Source organism: Pempheris klunzingeri, chromosome 19, assembly GCF_042242105.1.
Source record: "Pempheris klunzingeri isolate RE-2024b chromosome 19, fPemKlu1.hap1, whole genome shotgun sequence".
Lineage (NCBI taxonomy): Eukaryota > Metazoa > Chordata > Actinopteri > Acropomatiformes > Pempheridae > Pempheris > Pempheris klunzingeri.
This window is the reverse complement of record NC_092030.1, coordinates 4,451,394-4,462,547: the sequence shown is the minus strand read 5'-3', so window position 1 is coordinate 4,462,547 and position 11,154 is coordinate 4,451,394.

The window sequence follows — 11,154 nt, the reverse complement described above, 5'->3', positions numbered from 1 at the left end:
CGAGAGCCCCCTGAGTTAGTCACGATCATTCAGCATTAAGCTGAATGACTTGTGGGCTCCTGAAGTCTTGAACCTGGAGCGTCTTGATTGGACCACCAAGGACCCTGCAGTTTCCAAAATAGTGACGTTAGGAAAGATGCTTCCTCGGCAGCCAATTATTTCACACAGGAATTTAAAACGTAATAGAGGATCATTTGGAGGATGGTTGTGCAGTTTGAAGGTTTTTCAATCCCATTTGAAGGAGTGGGGGGGGGGGGGGGGGGTTATGTTTCACAGCAAGGGAAGCCTGGAGACAGAATTTAGCATATGTGGAGCATGGAGGCATCTTAGGCATGCAGAGCTGCATCTGCACAGTGCAGATAAAATGTACAGCTGTGATGCTGAGAGGAGAGCATGATAGATAAAAATCTGCTGTGATAAATTGCTGTGGAAATTGGGGGGGTGATCCCTCACCAAATCATCATATATGACTGAACTTGTGTTTTTGTCTTTAAGCAGCAGGAAATGTCCAGAATGAGTATCGTACTCTTATTATGAGACTAAAAAAGGAAAATCAAACCCTGCACTCACTGGCAATAAACCTCAGCTCATTTAGTCTAATGGACAGTGGCGAAATAAAGAAAAAAGCTCTTCTTCATCAACAGACATACACAACTCAGGGAATACATACAAACTGTGATTCTGTAATTGAATTTTACACAATTTTCTGGACATTTAGAAAGTCAGCTAGCAATAAGCTAAATATAAGCATCCTTCATATAAGTAGGGCTGCAAATAACGGTTGTTTTTATCAATTAATCTGTCAATTATTTTTTGCACATTCAAAAAAACAAAAAAGTTAAAAAGGGCCATCTCAATTTCCCAGAGTCCAACTAAATAAACAGCTTATAATTTCAGTACTGACTGTTATGTGGCACTCATACAGTATTAGCAAATATGTATAAACTTAACATACAGGGGGATTTATTTTGTTTCCTATAATAATTTTAGCTCAACATGTTCAATAAATACAATCTTTGGTCTGTCATTAATAGCAAAACCGAATAGCTGGAACACAGATATAACACTAAGCTATAATAATATAATAATAAATACAATAATAAGCTGAATGAGCACATGGAAGTGATCTAAATACAGTGACATGTTTGCGCAAAAACAAGGAGAATAGCATATACAGCATACTATGTGTTACTCTTTGCACATTATGTATAAAAATCCAAGCACTGATATATACACACATAGATTAAACATGTGTATATGTGGTGTGACAGCTCCCAAAGGTAAAAGCTGAGTCAGTATCGTTACCATAGCCTTTCCAGTGCCTGTCCACAGCAGGATATATGGCTAATGTATGAACAACTGTATGCATCATGTCCCATTGTGTTGTTCCACAGCCTGCTGGTTCAGATGGAAGGCAATGCATTATTAATGAAGACGTAAGTGCACACTGACCCATCGGTCTTGAGGCACATGGCCTCTTTTCTCAGTGGGGGGGGGGAGAAATGGTCAGCTATGGTATGTCACAGGGGAAACGTGACCCCTCATCTACCTGCCTGTGACACATCTTCCCCTGTAGTCACCTCTGCGCTTTACAACACAAATAGGATATAGATATTTTTGTGTGTACATGTTGGCTAGATTGTGTTAGGCTGCTGCAGGCCTCTTGTTTGATGACGGTAACACATTAAAAGAAACACGTGACCCTGAAGGAAATCCTGAAATATTTCCCGAAAACTCTTTTTACATTTTCTGACAATCTGCATTTCTGTTGCTTTGCATGTTTGTCTGCAATATTTAAATCAAAAACAGTGCGCACTTTGAGGTGAACATAAATTAGTCAAAGTCTTTCAGAATAGAGACATTTTTTTTTTAAGAGAAATGGGCTCTAAATGATGACAAGTGGTGGAGCCAAAACCAAGCTAGGAATGTTTTTAAAAGAAGAATAACGCTGGGAAAGTAAATAGCAATGGCCTCAGTTCATCTTTCACAATGGTGCATTCTTAGCATTCCCATGGATTTGGAGTTGGATTTTGGAGCACTGCAATCATTGCCTTTTCAGCACTTGAATTACAGCCCATGTGGACTGAAAACAATGGTCCTGATGGCACCTGATTGCAGTAATTACACCTTTCTTTTTATATTATGTCACCTGTTCCTGTGGCACTGTCAATGCAAGAGCACAATTTACCTCTTCTTCAGTCATGTTTTAATCCCCCCCCCCACTAATCACATCTTGGTCCAACGAGGTAGGTAGGAAGGGGGAAATCTTGTAAACTAGCTTTTGTAATTAATTGCAATTCTTGCAAGTGTATTTCTGAAAATGTCAAACTATCCCTTTAATATCATTAACAGTGATTATATTGGCCTAGTTTTGCACTGAACCATGTGAAAGTGCACCAACCAGCAAGATGCTGAACCCATTATAGAGCTAATGAGGTCAGAATGAGCACCACAACAAATGACATATATTCCTCTTTCCAGAAACACTCTACTAATTGCAGGATTTACTATTTCACTTAAAAGCCTACATGCAGCAACAAGAGAGGAGAGAGAAAAAGTGACAGGCCCCCGAGACGGAACGGTGCTGTTCTCCAAATTTTGCTTTTTTTTTTTAATTAAACTTTATCAGAGCAAAATCTTAATGATTGATGACATTTCAGCCACAGGTGACGTTCCTGTAAACATGGTCGTGTTTCACCCACTGCTCTCAAGTCTCTCTCCGTAGGCTCAAGTTTCCATCTAATGTAGGATTGTATACATTATTCTCATATTTCATTACAATCACTTGTGTTTCATTCTGTTTCCTCGTGAATTATTCATGAATTACGATTTATGTACATACAGCATGTATGCTTCCTGCATTGTTTGTATCTATTCACAGTTAACAGCCCCTTGCTGCTTCCAGGAGACTGCCTTTGTCTTTACAGTCATGGAAAACCTTCCTTTCAACATGACACCTGATCCTATGACCTTCGTCATTGCACCAGATTTTCTGCACAGAGTGTTGCTGAGTGCTCACTGGTGTTCACGAGTGTTGTGTCATTCATAAACGATAGATTCAAAATAGTCTATTGAGAGAACATACCGACCTGAATCACCTCCTGAACCAATCTGTTCATTTTTCAGTTTAATTTACAATATGTGGTGAAAGCTGCAGTATGAAAAAAAGCTGGCTGAAGACCGTCTCAGATCATTTCAGTGCACAGAGCAGGTGCATTTTCAGTGATTCGTTCACTGTACGTGGCACATGGTGACCGTGACCCCTGAGTGATAGTCAGCAGCTCCTGACACAGTCTCTGATCCTTTCAGCGTGGGGAAAAGGTGCCTGTTCAGTTGGTTCATTCAATGAAACATCCTTCACAGTGAAGGTGAGTGATAATGAGTAGCTGAAACTGCCAGATTCAAGGCCCAACAAGTTCAAGAGTATGTTGTGTGGAACTAAACCGGCTGAACCCACAATGCAGACACCGAACAACTGGGCGGTTGGGAGACAGATGGGTTTATTTACACCAATGGATAGGAGCAAGGACGGGGAAAAGGGGCTAGCGGGAAGCAGGACCGGGGTGGGGACCAGGGAAGACAACCAGGTGGAGCAGGAGCGGGACGGAGACCGGGGGAGAGCAAGACCGGGATCAGGACAGAGAGCAAACACGAGCAAAATCACAAGTAGTCTTGGAGAAAGGAGCCTGAAGAGTACCAAGTGCAACGGACAGTCTGGAAGAGAGTGGTGATCTGGGCTGGGCTTATGTAGGCAGGGAGGGAGTGGGTGGCTTGATTGGGGATTGGTGTCAGGTGTGTGTGAGTTGCAGGTGTGTGACCTGGAGTAACCTCTGCTCAGGTGGCAGGTAGAGGGAGAAAGGACAGGGGAGACAGAAACCAACAGGATCCTGACAAAGTAATGTCAAAAGACTCAAAGGGAAACTGCCGATTTTCAGCCTGGTATCATTACAGTATGCGTAGTAAATGCAAATGAACACTGTTTAACTTTTCTCCATATTGTCTGCCGCAAGAGCTCCCCCGCTGATTGAATGACTAACCTAACAGTAAAATAACAGTAATAAAAAAAGTAAAATAAAAAAAGTTATTTATATTGTGCACCAGATGACAACAAAATGGATGATGAGTGGGAAAGCTACTTAGCGAGCTGGTACTGCTGGAAGTGAGGCCACTGGGAAAATCAACATTTTCCTCAGACACAAAATCACTAAGAAAAACTCTATATGACTAACATTAGACTGTACTAACTCACTGTTAACTGTCTCACCTATTCTCCCAGCTCGTCAATCTTTTGGAAAATCTGCAGCTGTGAATGCGAACCGAACCTGTTTCAAGTAAAGACATGATTGTATCTGCTGAGTGTTCAGTCGTGCATGTGAGTCCTCTGTCCGTTGGTTTCAGAGCTCTACGTTGTAATAATACAAAGCCGATTGAAAATCAGCAAAGTGTCCATGTAAAAGTAATTTGCATCAGTGTTTATCTCCTATATTCAGCAAGGAAACTTTGAAAACGTCTAGAATTATATATAGGGTTTGGCGTCTTCGTCAAACCGACAGCACTTAGGTTCTAGAAGCCGGGGATCATGAGGAATAAACCATTTGGCTCTGTTTCAGTTCAGAGAGTGGGACTACACAGTCAGAGCTCCATTCAGTCATTGAGGGAACAAATCTTTTGGATGAATATTATATATGATATGTATTAATGAACTGATTGTAGTGATTCGGATACTGAAAAGAACTGCTTTGCACATCACAAGCTCACATGTCCACTTGGGTCAAATGCTTTCACATGAAAGGAGACGAATGTGTTAGTGAAGAGTGAAGGGACAAACACCATCATATTCCTTTTTATATTCCTTTTGGTTGGACACTTTAAAAGAATGAGTAAGCCAAGCACTTCGGTCTCTTTCATGTGCCTCTGGACTCATTGTTCCCACTGAAACTGAGATGGATGTGTGCATTATTATCCCGAGATCATTAAGCATACTCAAGCGTTGTATGAGTCTTGCAAAATAACAGTTACAACAACCAACAACAATACATACCATTCAGGTCAATTAGGAGACTAATTATCAAACTATGTCCGTTTTTATCAAACCAATTCTAAAACAGGGACATCTTACATATTAGCTTACATTACAACAGCTTAACTATTCATTCAAATATTATTACGACTGTTATATAGTGTATGTAGGATTTTAGGCTATTGGATACAACCTATTTGATGTGACCTTGACTTGGATATCAGCTTAGATATTTAGCGAAATCCCTCCCTTGAACAGCAATTGTCCAATTATAGCTTAACAACTGTATCTTAAACAGTACAGTAGGCCTTTCCTGCCGAAGCACTGCAGCACTAATTAGCTCTACACTGCAGTGCTATGTCTTTATTTCCATGTCTTCCAGAGCACAGATCATCAGATGTTGTGGATGTTGACTCTTAGATAAAGACAGGCAACCTCGCCCTTAGTCTTATAGCAGAGTATCACGTGTAGCCACCAAGCACTTTACCAGAATTCTCCGTTCACAACAAGTGAGCTGGAAACATAAAAAACATTTTCATCCAACCAACTGAGTTGATATTTGCTTCATTAGCTTGCTAACTGATGAGATAACAGACAAAATCAGACAAAGTCAGTCGATGGCTGGAGGCTGGGAGTTTATCTACCTCTCTGTAAAATCAAGATGATGCTGATTTTTGATCCGCCACCGTTACCATCATGAACTACACATGTGCAATATGAGCCATCTGTATGTGCATTGACAAGATTAGCAACAGTAACTAAGGAGAGCGGAGCTTTGGAAACAGTCATATCACACATCTTTTTTTTCTTGTCTTTCCTTTTGTTTCTATCATAATACATTGTTAGACAGTGGTGTTTATTCACGTCCGAATCTTTGAAAAAAAAGCTTGATTTCTTTTTATTTCTTATTCGGCTCACATAACAAAAAGCAACAAAGAAAGCCAAAGATACAGAGGTCAGACATTCATTGCCCAAAGCCTGCAACAGCTGTGAATGCAAAATAATTGAAGTGAAGTTGCTTCCCTTTAGGCAATGATAAGTAATCTTTTAAGTCTCATTATCTAAACATTTATTCAACATTTTATGGACAGATCCCGACTGCGGGGGTTTAGAATAAACTGGAGTACAGGCTGTGGTTGAAACTCAGCTTTGTTTGATGTTCCAGCATGATTAGATTAACTGAATGATGACTCAGCCTCACATCTGAACTCAATATGGATTGGGGAGGAAGACTGGAGGATGTTTCAAAACTTTATCATAAATGTGAAATTTTACTCTAAATGTGTTTAACGCTTTACTTTGTGTTTGTAGAATGTGTTGTTTTTTCATGTATTGTGACTTTGGGCCTTGCATTATGGCTTTTATTATTTTATAAACCTCATGATACATAGAAATATGTATTTTTCCCCCAGAAATCCATACTGTATACATACTGTATTATTACATGCATCCTCCCTAAGCATGGCTTTAATGGTTGCAGGCTGGAAAAACCTGTTGATGCCAATGCCAACACTGTTGCCAGGCAACTGATCAGTCCTGCAACTGATATAGATTCACTCCAAATCAGCCAATTTGTTGTTCCAAAGTTTAGAGTATGAGTTTAAGATTTTTCAAAACTGCGTCTTATACAACTTTGTCTCACAAAGGAATAATTCTGACTCACTGCATTCATGTCTACCTTTCCATGTTGTCTTGTAAAATGTAGTTTTTAGTTGATTAAACTCCCTTGTTGTTTGATACATAATGTTAAATATGGCAAATTATTAGCAAGGAACTTGGATTTAAACTTTAACAATTATATTTTCAAATTATTTGAAAATTTTGTACTTAAGAATTGTTATCATCATTTGCAAGCAGAAATAATCTCATTTTAGGAATCTAAATGTTCAGGAATCTAAACATATCAATTTTGTTTTTGACTTCTGTTTCCAATGTAATATTTCCCATGTACAAGCAATTTAAATGGAAATTAAGGTACCAGATTCTAACCTGAAACCGTTTTATTGTAACATGTACAGATTAAAACAAGTTTTTGCTTTGCCCTTTCGTCCTCAATGCCGCTTCAGGATTAGAAAAACAGATAAATAGATAAATACACTGAACAAAAATATAAACGCAACACTTTTGTTTTTGCTCCCATTTTTCATGAGCTGAACTCAAAGATCTAAAACATTTTCTATATAAAAAAATAAAACATTTCTCTCAAATATTGTTCACAAATCTGTCTAAATCTGTGTTAGTGAGCACTTCTCCTTTGCTGAGATGATCCATCCCACCTCACAGGTGTGTCATATCAAGGTGCTGATTAGACAGCATGATTGTTGCACAGGTGTGCCTGAGGCTGGCCGCAATAAAAGGCCACTCTGAAACGGGCAGTTTTATCACACAGCACAATGCCACAGATGTTGCAAGTTTTGAGGGAGCGTGCAATTGGCATGCTGACTGCAGGAATGTCCACCAGAGGTGTTGCCCGTGAATTGAATGTTCATTTCTCTACCATAAGCCGTCTCCAAAGGCGTTTCAGACAATTTGGCAGTACATCCAACCGGCCTCACAACCACAGACCACGTGTAACCACACCAGCCCAGGACCTCCACATCCACCATGTTCACCTCCAAGATCATCTGAGACCAGCCACCCGGACAGCTGCTGCAACAATCGGTTTGCATAACCTAAGAATTTCTGCACAAACTGTCAGAAACCATCTCAGGGAAGCTCATACGCATGCTCGTCAATCTCATCGGGGTCTGGACCTGACTGCAGTTCGTCGCCGTAACCGACTTGAGTGGGCAAATGCTCACATTCGATGGCGTCTGGCACGTTGGAGAGGTGTTCTCTTCACGGATGAATCCCAGTTTTCACTGTTCAGGGCAGATGGCAGACAGTGTGTGTGGCGTCGTGTGGGTGAGCAGTTTGCTGATGTCAACGTTGTGGCTCGAGTGGTGGCGGTGGGGTTATGGACGCAGGTGCATTTTATTGATGGCATTTTGAATGGACAGAGATACCGTGACGAGATCCTGAGGCACATTGTTGTGATATTCATCCACGACCATCACCTCATGTTGCGGCATGATAATGCACAGCCCCATGTTGCAAGGATCTGTTCCTGCCAATATCCAGCAACTTGGCACAGCCATTGAAGGGGAGTGGACCAACATTCCACAGGCCACAATCAACAACCTGATCAACTCTATGCAACTCTAGGAGATGTGTTGCACTGCGTGAGGCAAATGGTGGTCGCACCAGATACTGACTGGTTTTCTGACCCCCCCCAGACCCCTCCAATAAAGCAAAAGTGCCCATTTCAGAGTGGCCTTTTATTGTGGCCAGCCTCAGGCACACCTGTGCAACAATCATGCTGTCTAATCAGCACCTTGATATGCCACACCTGTGAGGTGGGATGGATTATCTCGGCAAAGGAGAAGTGCTCACTAACACAGATTTAGACAGATTTGTGAACAATATTTGAGAGAAATGGGTTTTTGTTTTTATTTATATAAGTTTTAGATCTTTGAACTCAGCTCATGAAAAATGGGAGCAAAAACAAAAGTGTTGCATTTATATTTTTGTTCAGTGTATATACAGTTCGAGTGACATACTGTCCCTTATATAATTGTACATGATTAAACTCCAAGACCACGGCCCTGAGAATGGAGGTAAACGGTAAGAAAAAAAGCACTGCGAAGCTGCAGATCTGGTTTAAAATTTAAAAAAAAAACATCTTACGTCACAAGCTATTTCAAGGTAAACAGCTTATCAATTTGGAACAAGGACTCGAACATCTGAGGGGGAGGAAGTTGTGAAAATCAGACACCTCCTGCTTCCAGGTGAGCATTTTCAAACTGTATTCAACATGAGCATACTTTACAGCTCATATCCTTAAAGCTAAAGGTCCAGAATGATGTTGCATATCCCAGATTCTAACCATCCTAGTTTATTCAAAATGAGGCAGTTTTCTGTTGTGACACATATCTCTGAAAGCTGGGAATTGAATGACTGTTAAAATCCACACTAAAATGTTCTGTGGCACATGCACTTTTGATAACCAGTCTGTTGTTTAACTACAAATTGGTGAAATTAATGTTAACTGTTGTAAGACAGGTGTAACAGCTGCACAAACATCAGTGTCTTTGGGGCATTCATGTTTTGCTCAAATGATTTCATTAAAACATTGCAGCAGGGACCGTCTGAGTCAAGTCAGATCAGGTAAGACAAAGTGTGCCGAATATATTTAGTACCCAACTATAAATAACAGCTTCACGTGTTGCACCGCCAGATGAGGTGAAGAAGCAGATAGCAAAGCTAGACAGTTCTTAATAAGCAGAAACAATTTTTTCATTATTCAATCAATGGGTTGTATACTTGTATGTGAAAACGGTTGCGTGTGGTGGAGAACTCCACGGAGCTTTTCAGCTTATTGTTTTGGTTTCTGGCTCACAGCTGTATGGTTCTGGTTCAGTCTTGCTGCTCAGACTAAAGTTTGCAAGTGAACATAGTGGAGCTTTCAGCAGCTAAAGGGCCAAATATTCAGGGATTGGTGGGGACCAAAAACTGAGCTAAAAGTGAAGATTGGACTTAAATCCTTAATGATATGAGACTGTTGTGTTTACAGCTACAAACAAGTTATGCCCTGTGTTAATTACTAATCACTGCAGTTGTCCCATTACAGAAGCTATAGATGGTCATAAATTATTTTTATCTTAATGTAAAATTGCTGTATATTATAGCTTTAAATAACTGTCCCCTCTCTTCAAGACCACCCCTAATGCGACTCCTCTGGAGTAGCTTATCCCACACTCACACACTCCTGGATGATATGACAGAATGAAGTGGAAACTGGATTTCCATAGTCACACTGAAATTCGATAGACTGCTGCCAAATGCTAATCTCTTATCTACCTGTCCATCACTGCAGAACAGTATGACAAAGCAGAGATGAAGAACACTGACTAATCTGGAGCACAGCTGCTCTTTGTCACATTGTGGAGCTCATTCAGCGACATGTGGTTTACCTCCTGACTAAGCACAGTTGGTGTGATTTTATCCAGATGCTACCTGCCGTCAAATCCTGCTCTAGCATCCCCATTAAATCGATGCTTCATCCAAACAATGTCATTTCTCCTCCTCATCAAACCAGATCAGAGGATTTGCTGTGACAGAGCATTGTTTATCATCTTGGTTTCACAAATTACCTGTCACGTGTTACACAATTTTATCACTTCCCCCAATTTAATTCAAAATGTACACATGGTCATTTCCTCAATCTTTGTGATTGATTAACAATTTGAAGATGTTTTCCTTTCCCTCAGACAATTTGACGTCCTCGTCTGACAGTGTAAATTTCTTACCAGTTCTGACAAAGCCCCATTATTCAGCATCAATCCCGAGAGCTGACACAGTGGATCTGGCACTGAGGCATTATGGACCGCAAGCATCCATTAGGACCAAAAGAGGGGAGGGCCAAACACAACGTCTGACAGCTTGAGCTTTTGAGTTTAATTAAATGTGTCACAGGTTTGTGCCTATTTATGGCCTGGATGGAGTAATAGGGACAGGCTGTAACTCCTGCTAGCACAGCAAGAAAATTTACCTCATTTATCTCCCGTAGTGAACAGGGAACTACATATTTTTCAAATGTGAGCACTTTGAGCTGTAGCTTTTCCAAGATGCCAGGGTTGTGAAATAAATCGTTAACGAGAAGATACGGGTGATATAAAAACACATTTTGCAGGAGTGGTATTGTACGTCAACTCCTAATAACAATATTTTAATCCTTAAACGAAACACAGCTTCATTTTAATCTTTGAATTTCTTTAAACTCCAATTCCAAAGCTAATATTTGCGAATAAAACACAACAAGGATCCGAAGAGTCATGTGACACTTCTGTTTTTATATTATAGCACAAAGCTGCATAGACAATAATATATCAAAGGGAGACTTTATGAATCCATATTAGATTTGTCTGAGCAATTGCAATGCAATGAACTTCATTTTCTGACAGCAATTATCAATCTATGCTGAAAAACGTATACATTTAGCAAGCAGATTCAGGAGCAGAGGAAGCTTTCGTCTCTGATAAAAGAAATTAATCTGTCTTAAGGCAGACAGGCTGAATAATGAATTTGAGGGCTGA